The sequence below is a fragment of the Mchenga conophoros genome, linkage group LG14 (assembly GCF_057382185.1).
Source record: "Mchenga conophoros isolate Kocher_MC1m ecotype Shallow Benthic linkage group LG14, M_conophoros_male_GT1.1, whole genome shotgun sequence".
Lineage (NCBI taxonomy): Eukaryota > Metazoa > Chordata > Actinopteri > Cichliformes > Cichlidae > Mchenga > Mchenga conophoros.
In genome coordinates, this window is record NC_140539.1 from 229,846 (window position 1) to 239,162 (window position 9,317).

The window sequence follows — 9,317 nt, forward strand, 5'->3', positions numbered from 1 at the left end:
TAAAACACTTTCATTCTGGTAATCGACACTGATTGATCCTTGAACGTCTTAAGGCAGCACATACTCTTCGTTCATGTTTGCTTACTTATGACTGTAGCTGGAGTTGAACTGTAGTCAAATGTAAAAAGAATGCCAACTGAAAAGCTGTGTTAGGTCTAATAAAGACTTGTCAATAGTTTAATTGACTTTACATTTCAGGGAGGTATGAATGGCAAAGTACTGAAGAAATGACAAAAGATATGTTTTTAAATACTACCAGTTTTGTATTTGTAAATCACAATTTCAAAGTCAGTACTCTAGTTGTTCTTTTTATAAACTTATGATGCAATTTCATCCCTCTTTTATTTTCCTCGATATATAACACTCTCGTTTTCTTTTGAATGTTGCTGTTCTTGTTATCTTTGTATTAATTGTAATCATTTTTTATTTTGAAATCATAGCATATACCTGACCTTCTCCATACATGGGGAGCTACCTGCTGTGATCACTGTTTGTGAATAAAGGGGCAGCTGAAAGTAGCTTTTAGATCATTTGGTATTATTTCATTTTCATTGTTAAATCATGAAGTGACATCACATTTTTACATGAAAAATTATATTAATTTAGACATACACACATATTTGTAACTATAAATGCAAGAAAAGTATATCCATATAATTGTCATTATAATCTCAAACAACTCCAGGATCCAAATTTTGGTTACATTTTAAAAGTTGAAGCCACATTAGGTTTACAATCATATATGAAAAGGAAAATTATTTTTTACATTTTAGAGTACTCATTATTTTACTTTTGTGAGTAAAATGATAAAACAATAAAATGCCTAATCATTCACTAACAGATGAATCTTTACAGCTCCAATGCATGTTTTGCACTTAGCCTAGGACAGCCACAGAGTTACACAGAATAAAACCACTAACCAGACTAAACTAGACAGATTAATGATTTAAAGTATGCTGAATATAAAAAGTAGCATAATTTAAACTCACATTAACTCATGTTAGCTATAATAACAAATTCTGATTTATATTTATATAAATATAAGTACAGTTGTAATCACTGCAAAATTATTCTCAGATCTGTCGCCCACTGAATGCTTCAGAAAAAGCCTCATTTAGAGGTATACATAATGATCAGGGATCAAAATGAACTTGTCCTTCTATTTGATTTGAATCAACTCTGCAGTGACTCCATCTACCCAAAGCCAAAGTCCAACCGAGAGAGGCTGAGTGAATGTGGTCTGGACTCTGTGGAGGAGGGTCATGGTTTCAGAGATGCTGTAGAATGACATAATGCCTGCACTGTGATCCAGGTAGACCCCTACTCTGAAGGACCGAGGACCTGAGAGCTTAGTTTGTACATTGTTGTGCCAAAATACATAACTGTTTGTGTCACAACATAATGCCCATGATTTGTCATTGAAACCAAATAAACATTCATATGACTTCCCTATTCTTCTGATATTCTTATATGCAACTGCTACACCGACTCCTCCCCCTCTCCATTCCACCTCCCAGTAGCAACGCCCAGTCAGACTCTCTCTACTCAGGACCTGCTCCCATCCACTGAATCTATCTGGATGATGAAAATAAGCCTGTTTTTGTTTCACCCTTGTTGCTTTTCTATTGCCCTCAGATAATAACACATGTGGAAATGCAGTGTTTGGATCCAGTGTGATTTCACTGGAGTATTTTAAGAATCCAGCCCTGGTCTTTGGCTCTGGTGGTGAGAGCAGAGCATCCTTTTCAGTGACTTTTAGTGAGGAATTTGTCCATTTCTCTCTCAGAAATTCCTGTAGTTTATCTCTGGCCTCTGAAAGAGCTGCTGTCACATCCTCAAAGTACCTCTGAGGACAGATGCTTATACTGGATGAGGGTGTAGAGTCAGTGAGTGTTGACAGTGAGGGGTAGGTGTGTAGAAACTGGTTGTGATCCTCAGTGTGTGAGAGCTGCTCCAGTTCTGCATCTTTCCTCTTTAGCTCAGCGATCTCTTTCTCCAGTTTTTCCAGAACCTCTTTGACTCGATTCACTTCAGTTTCCTGCTTGGATCTGATCTGCTGCTTCACATCAGAGCTTCTTTCTGAATGAGACTAATCAGTTCAGTGAACATCTTCTCACTGTCCACCACTGTTTTATCAGCAGAGCTAATGATGGCCTCCACCTGTTGCTGAAGCAGCTTGACATCTTTCTCTCTGTTCTGGATACTCTGCTGGATTTTTAGTCGTCTCACCTCGAGCTCTTTCTGTTTCTTTGTCCTTTCTGTTGCAGCCGGGACCGTTTCATGGCCTTTATGTTCATCCAGCAAGCAGAGATAGCAGACAGTCTGCTGATCAGTACGACAAAAAATCTTCATCACCTCATTATGGCGAAAACAGATGTTCTCTTGGAGCTTCTTGAATGGCCCAGCAAGTGTATGCTTACTTAGTTGGGCAACATCATGGTGAGGTTGTAGGTGTTTCCTGCAGTAAGAAACTAAACAGACCAGACAGGTTTTGCTGGCTTTCAGCTTCATTCCAGTACAGACATCACAGGATACGTCTTCAGGTCCAGCATAGCAGTGATCAGCCAGAATAGCCTGGGGTCCAGTTTTCTTCATGTCTTCCACCAGCTCTGCCAACAAGATGTTTTTCTCCAGGATAGGCCTTGGTGTGAAAGTCTTCCTGCACTGAGGGCAGGTGTGGATTTGCTTCCTGTCCTCATCATCAAAGTGGATTTTAATGCAGTTCAAGCAGTAGCTGTGTCCACAGGGAATAGTCACTGGAATTTGCAGTAGCTCCAAACAGATTGAACAAGAGAATTTCTCTGAATCCAACTGATTTAGTATCTGTGCCATTTCTCCTCTCAACAGCAGTGAATCACCAGATATTGGGCAAAAGCAGCTCAACTCAACTCACAGCATTCTGTGAGCTGAGTCTGTGGAAGGGGAGGAGCCAGCACAAAAGCAACACTGAAACCTGTTTCTAAGAAAAGCTGCCAAACTATCAAAGATTCCAGGACAGGGAGCAGTCTGAGTCGACTTCCTTCTTTCTTTAGAACTCCTTTGGCATGTTAACCTGCAATAACCTTTTAATATATAAATTTTTGGTGTTCACCTGTGCATGTTTATGTTAATTTTTCTATTCCAAACAGCAAAAAAAAATGTGATCCAGTATTAGTCTGTGAAGGTTCTCAGTCATCCAGGTCATCGTAGTCTAAGGCGCTTGGAAAGAAAAGACTTTGCTTTCCAAGGCATGGCATTTCCTTCCTTTTTTACAACAGCTGTGTTTATTAAATTCATATTGATGAATCCAGTGACTTAAAGTTTATCCCGTCTTCACATTTCAGATAGTAGAAACGGCTGTAGAATATGGGTAAAGCCTTTCTTCAATCATGACTAATAACTGAAACTCCTCCAATAATTAGTGAAATGCTACACTACTAAGCAACAAATGAACCTGAATGCTTGTGGCTCAGGAGATGCACTCAAAACAGAGTATAGAAGTGTTATATAAGTACCAGTCCATTTAAGGTATATTGAATATGAAGAATAGTTTAGCTCAGAATAAGTAAGAAAGGGGAAGTGACTTTGAATTTGGCGTGGTTGTTATTGCCAGATGGGCTCATCTGAATATTTTAGGAACTCTTCATCTACAAAATAGTGAAGAAGGCACTAATTCTCCCATTTATGAACTAACTACTTTCAGCTGCTCCCTTGTAACATGGCACCACCACAGTGTGATGCTCCACGTGCGTGATTTTGGCAGTTTCATATCAGAAGCCCTTCCTGCTGACAGTTGCTCTGATATGAGACTGATGACTCCATGAGATAATAATAATGGATTGGATTTATATAGCGCTTTTCAAGGTACCCAAAGCGCTTTACAATGCCACTATTCATTCACTCTCACATTCACACACTGGTGGAGGCAAGCTACGGTTGTAGCCACAGCTGCCCTGGGGCAGACTGACAGAAGCAAGGTTGCCATATCGCTCCATCGGCCCCTCTGGCCAACACCAGTAGGGTAAAGTGTCTTGCCCAAGGACACAACGACCAGGACAGAGAGCCCGGGGATCGAACCGGCGACCTTCCGGTTACAGGATACACTTCCCAAACCCCTGAGCCACGGTCGGAGCATCATGCCTCGTTAGCTGGGGGTCCTGGAGGACCCAGCCAGCACATCCTCGTGACCACTGACAGCTCTGGGGAGTCCGTTTAGCCACCGCCTGCAGTGTCACCTCCTGTGACTTCCACACTGTCGCCTGCAGCGTCTTGTCCTGCAGTTGCCATGCCACCAGCTCGTCCACATCTGGCTCAGCCTGCTCGACCTTGCCCACATCTGGTTCGGTGTCAGCAGCCACCTTCCAGGCCGCTGACTGGACTTCTTCGCCGGCGTGGTCAGCCTCCTCAACTGCTCCGTCGCCACCGCTGGTTCTGCGGTCGGCCTCCTGAAATGCTGTGCCATAGACTTTTGTGCCGTCAACCTCCGGGTCAGCCCCCTGAAGTGCTCAGTGATGAACTATTGAGCCGTAGGCCTGCAGGTCGGCCCCCAGATCAATGTGTTTGAACTCATGACACCTATTCTTTTTGGGACTGTTCTGTGCTCCTGTGCCCTCTGTGGACATTTTCTTTTGGACTTTGTTTTGGACTGGGTTGGTGACCCAGTGTCTTCAGTTTTGCATCATTATTGAATTTTTTGTCATCACTTTCCTTTTCTAGTCTTTTGATTTCTGTTCTGTGTTCTATGGCTGCTGTATCCCTAAGTCATGTCGGCGTCTGTTTTGTTTCCTGTTTTACTTTGACATAAGACACAGACTTTCAATGTATTTAGTTTTGCTTCCCTCGCCCTCGTCATGTCAGATTACTCCCAGCTGTGCTCCCCTTCTGTGTCTCATGCCCTCGTTATCCCAGTGTGTATTTAAGCCCTGTGTTTTCCTTGTTCTGTGTTGGGTTGTGGATAGGGATGGGTATCGAGAACCGGTTCACACTGTTTCAATTCCTTGGAATTGTTTGCCATTTTTGCAAACGATTCCCTTATCGATTCCAGTCGCCCCGAATGACGTCACCACGTTGCGGAGCGTCATTTACCTGGCAGGAAACACGGCGCGTAAGCGGCTCAAACGCTCAAAAGTTTGATTATACTTTACGAGAACGGATGACAACAGGGCAACTTGCAATACTTGCAAAGTAGTTTCATTTAAGGGAGGAAACACTACGAATATGCAAAAGCATTTGCTCACAAAACACGTGATGACCTTAAATGAATGTCATGTTTTTAATTCCGCTCCGGACTCGTGAATCTCAACCCAGCAGCAGCGGTAACGTTTGCACGTCCTCTCCCGTTAATGCGGCAGGTAAATAATCAACTAACAGTGCATATTATGTTAGCGCAATCTGCCTTATTACAAAACCGGCTATTACTGTGCATTTAGGTGACCATGATGAGAGAGAGAGACAGAGTCTGGCTCAGATGCTGGCAGTTCTCGCTGCAGTCTACCGGTAGCGCCTCCTTTCAGGCCAGGATAGACGAATGTCACCGAGCAGTGACTAAGTTTGTGGTCAAAGGCTTGCACCCATTTGCCACAGCAGATGCCCCCGATTTTCGGTAAGTGAATTTGTTTAATTGTAGGCAGGACATTACTGGATATTCTTGTGTAATTGCTACTGAATAATTTATAATTTATATACTTTGTTATTGCTACAGAAGAATATTTATTTTATTATTTTACATTTACATTTTTTTTCCTGGGGACCCTGTGACACCCATTGAAGAGCCGTAGGCTGGATCTCTTAAGATCTCACTGTTGGGTTGGTAAGGCCATGTTACTCCTAAATTTCTATCTTGTTCAAAGAGAAGATATAAAACAAAGTTCTAAGCTAATCGACCTTAGTGTTCTCCTTTTTTTAAAAGAATCGATAAGAGAATCGATAAAGAATCGAATCGTTAAACAGAATCGAAAATGGAATCGGAATCGTGAAAATCTTATCAATACCCACCCCTAGTTGTTGACGTTCACGGCCTCCCTGTGCTGTGTTTGGAAATTATTCTTAGTTCTTGGTTCTGTTCCCGTGGGTTCTTTAGTTTTAGGTTCCAGTGTCCAGTCTAGTTTTGTGTTTATGATTTTGGTTGTGTTTCAGTAATGTTTATTTCTCTGATGAGTCATCCCAGTGAATAGACTGCACTTTAAGTTAACCTCTTGGTTATGAGTCCTGTGTGTGGGTCCTCCATCCTGCCTGCTCCACAGCACACTGCGACTGCTCCGTGACAAAAGATCTGCATTCGTAACTGAAACTACAACATACTCCTAAACAGGAACCAGGAAATAAATACATGTACCAGCAAAACTGGATTCCGTTTCTGAGAAAAGGAAGTGATTGTCAGAGGTTTGTAATTCTAATGAAGAGAGCAGTTTAAGCTGACTTTATAACTTGTTTTGGATCCTTTTCCCCTGTGGCATTAAAATTTTAAGGTTGTGGTTGTTAAATAACACACTGGTGTCATGAAAGGATATTTGTGATAAGCTCAGTTTGTTATAAATTTTACAGATGATAATGTCCTTTTCTTTTGTAAGTTACATTTAAATAAAACATTAAATAGCTGTGCTTTGCTCCTAGGAAGAAGCAAAGTAGTGGTAACTACAGAGGATAGCTACTCAAAAACTGTTCTCTTGCATATGCATGTTTTGTTATAGTTGCATATCACCCAGCACAGTGAATGCTTGTGCATCACCCAATTCACCTACACAATACCCTACACAATAATACACATAAACATACAGTGATATTTTTCAGTGTAAACCAACTGATATTTGTGGAAGTTATAATACTGAAGTTAGGGGATGATGTTATCAGTGCATGTGTAGTGGGTTAGATTTTGTAAATGTTCTGTTTCTGCATGGTGTCTGTGAACGCAGCATGAACATTCAACTTTCCCCTAGCTCTCCAATCAGAGGTTGGTTATAAGGTGCAGCTGTGGCCTACACCCTGAGATGAGTTTGATTTTTATTTGGGATTAATAGAAGCTTTAGTGTCTTACTGATTGATTAATTACTTAGGAACCTGCAGACATATCAGTATAAAATGTGCGGGGGCAGCTGCAAAGCCCATAACCAGTGCTTGATATCCATCATGGCCACCTCTTAGCTCAGGGCCTGCAAAACAAGCAGCTTCTCCCCACCAGTTTTAACTGGTTGTAAAACTCTGCCGGGGGGTTACTCTTTTGGGAAGACTAACTGAAGAAAACTGGTTCTGAACAAAAGTTGCGCATGATAATATTTAATCACTCCTTGCCTGCTTTATTAAATAATAATTGAAGGAAGAAGTGTAAATAATGTAAATACCACCATATTTATATCATAGTTCATAATATAGCATGTGTATTTCAGTAATAGCCTATTTATTTTAGTATAATTGTGTGCAGTTCTTAACAGTCCACACGAGTCCAGATTTCCAAGGACACAGATCACATGAGAGTTATCTGTGATACTCCTAACTATAAGTTCACTTCAGTTAACCAAGTCACAAAATTCTTTTATCATTAAAAACAAAAACACTCATATCTCCTGTTAATTATCGCAGTGTCAGCTGTTTAATTCACAGCAACTTCTGCAGCAAATATGGTAACCATGGACACTGAGCGGATGGATCGATGCAGGTCAGACTTTGGGAAGTATCCCTTATGTCTCTTTGAAACTAAAAAGAGGTCATTCATCAACTGTGCAGCTAGTTTTCCAGCACGGTTCTGCTGTAAAACTGCAAAACAAATGGAATGTGTTGATGATGACAATAGTGGGTCTGCCTGGGAGTTTTACTGATGAGCATCAGTAATAAAGTCATAGACAAAACTTTATTTACCATTTTCATGTTGGCTGCAAAATTTTTTTTACATATAAGATCTCATATGTAGTGTCTGTTAGACACAGACACTCCTTGCTCAGAATGGTCGTACCCATGAGAACAACAAATAAAATATTCTTTCAAACACTGTTTGATGCTGTAGTATGTTTTTATTTGATTTGTTCTCATAATAACTTTTCTATTTTAGCAAGATGTGTGTCTGAGTGTGTGGAAGCTGGAAATGTCCTGTTGGGCTGCAGAGTGAAGAAAGAAGCTCTGGGTCTCTGAGGATTTTCTTAATGTGCCTTCACCTTCAACAGAAGCAGATCTACTTACACCATACTGCCTTCAGTTCGGTGCTGAGTGTTATAAATGCTGTTTAATCAGTATTTCTTTAAATTTCTTTTGAACTATTTCTATGATCTGTAAGCCAACTATACAACCTTATTTGTGCTGATTAATGAAAGGTATGCACAGTAAATTACAGAATAACGTGGAAGAGTAAGCTCAATTATTTTGAGTAAGATTTTTCAGCACTTCAGAGCTTTTGCAAAGTAAAAATGAAACTCACAGAAGGTATTCTCAAGTAAACAAAAAGAAAACAAACAAGCTATAGCTCCGCCCACCCAGTACATACCGTTTTTTGAGACAACAAGGAAATGGAATTGTATAGGATGCAAAATACAGTAGAAGTTAAAAGAAATAAGGGAATGAATAGGCGGGGGGAGATTGTTATGTGTAGAATAAGAACAGGGCATTGTTTCCTGAATGGCACTCTTTTTAGGATGGGGAAACATTTAACGGGGCTGTGTAATGTAATTGGTGTGGTGTTATGGAAACAATTGAGCATGTATTTATTAACTGCAGAAGGTATGATAACCATAGGAGAATGATGAGGGTAGAATTGGGAATTAGGGGGGAACTCAGGTTTGAAAAGGTGGTTGACTGGCTAGGATGTCATGAAAGGAAAGGAGTGGTTCTTCGGTTTCTGAGAAGAACGGGATTGTTGAAGAGGATTTAAAGAACTAAGTGCAGTCTAAGTAACAGCAGAGGGTGGCAGTAATGCAACTTCGATGGATGCAAGCTGCCGTTAAACTGGAAGAAGAGGAAGAACAAGGAACTGGGACGTATCCGACAGAAGTGACTTGTTTCTGCAACGGGGTGTGTAAACACTACTACAAGGAAAAAGAGCTGTAGTCAGCCTGCCCGGATACAACTACCTGTCCACACAGGTAAGCTTCTATTGCGCATGATTCTTCATTTGGGGTCTCGAGTGCCATATTTTCATATTTGACAGGTGGATTTTAACCATCCCGTTCTTCATGAGTTTGTCCGTCAGTTCATTCCTAATGTCACATCATTGGTTTCTGTTTCAGTTTTCATTATTGCCTTTTAAAAAAAAATGCTTTCGGGTCAAAGTCAAAAATAAAAAAGTTTCAAAACTGTTTCAAAACAATTTCAAATAGTTTTGTGTTTTGTGAAAAAGAACTACTGCCTTAAGTTAA

At 40.6% G+C, this 9,317-nt stretch overlaps 1 pseudogene; it reads right to left on the reverse strand.

Moving 5' to 3' along the window:
* Positions 1 to 1,078: 1,078 nt before the first annotated feature.
* Positions 1,079 to 2,832, reverse strand: LOC146559029 (tripartite motif-containing protein 16-like protein; annotated as a pseudogene).
* Between the last annotated feature and the right edge of the window lie 6,485 nt (positions 2,833 to 9,317).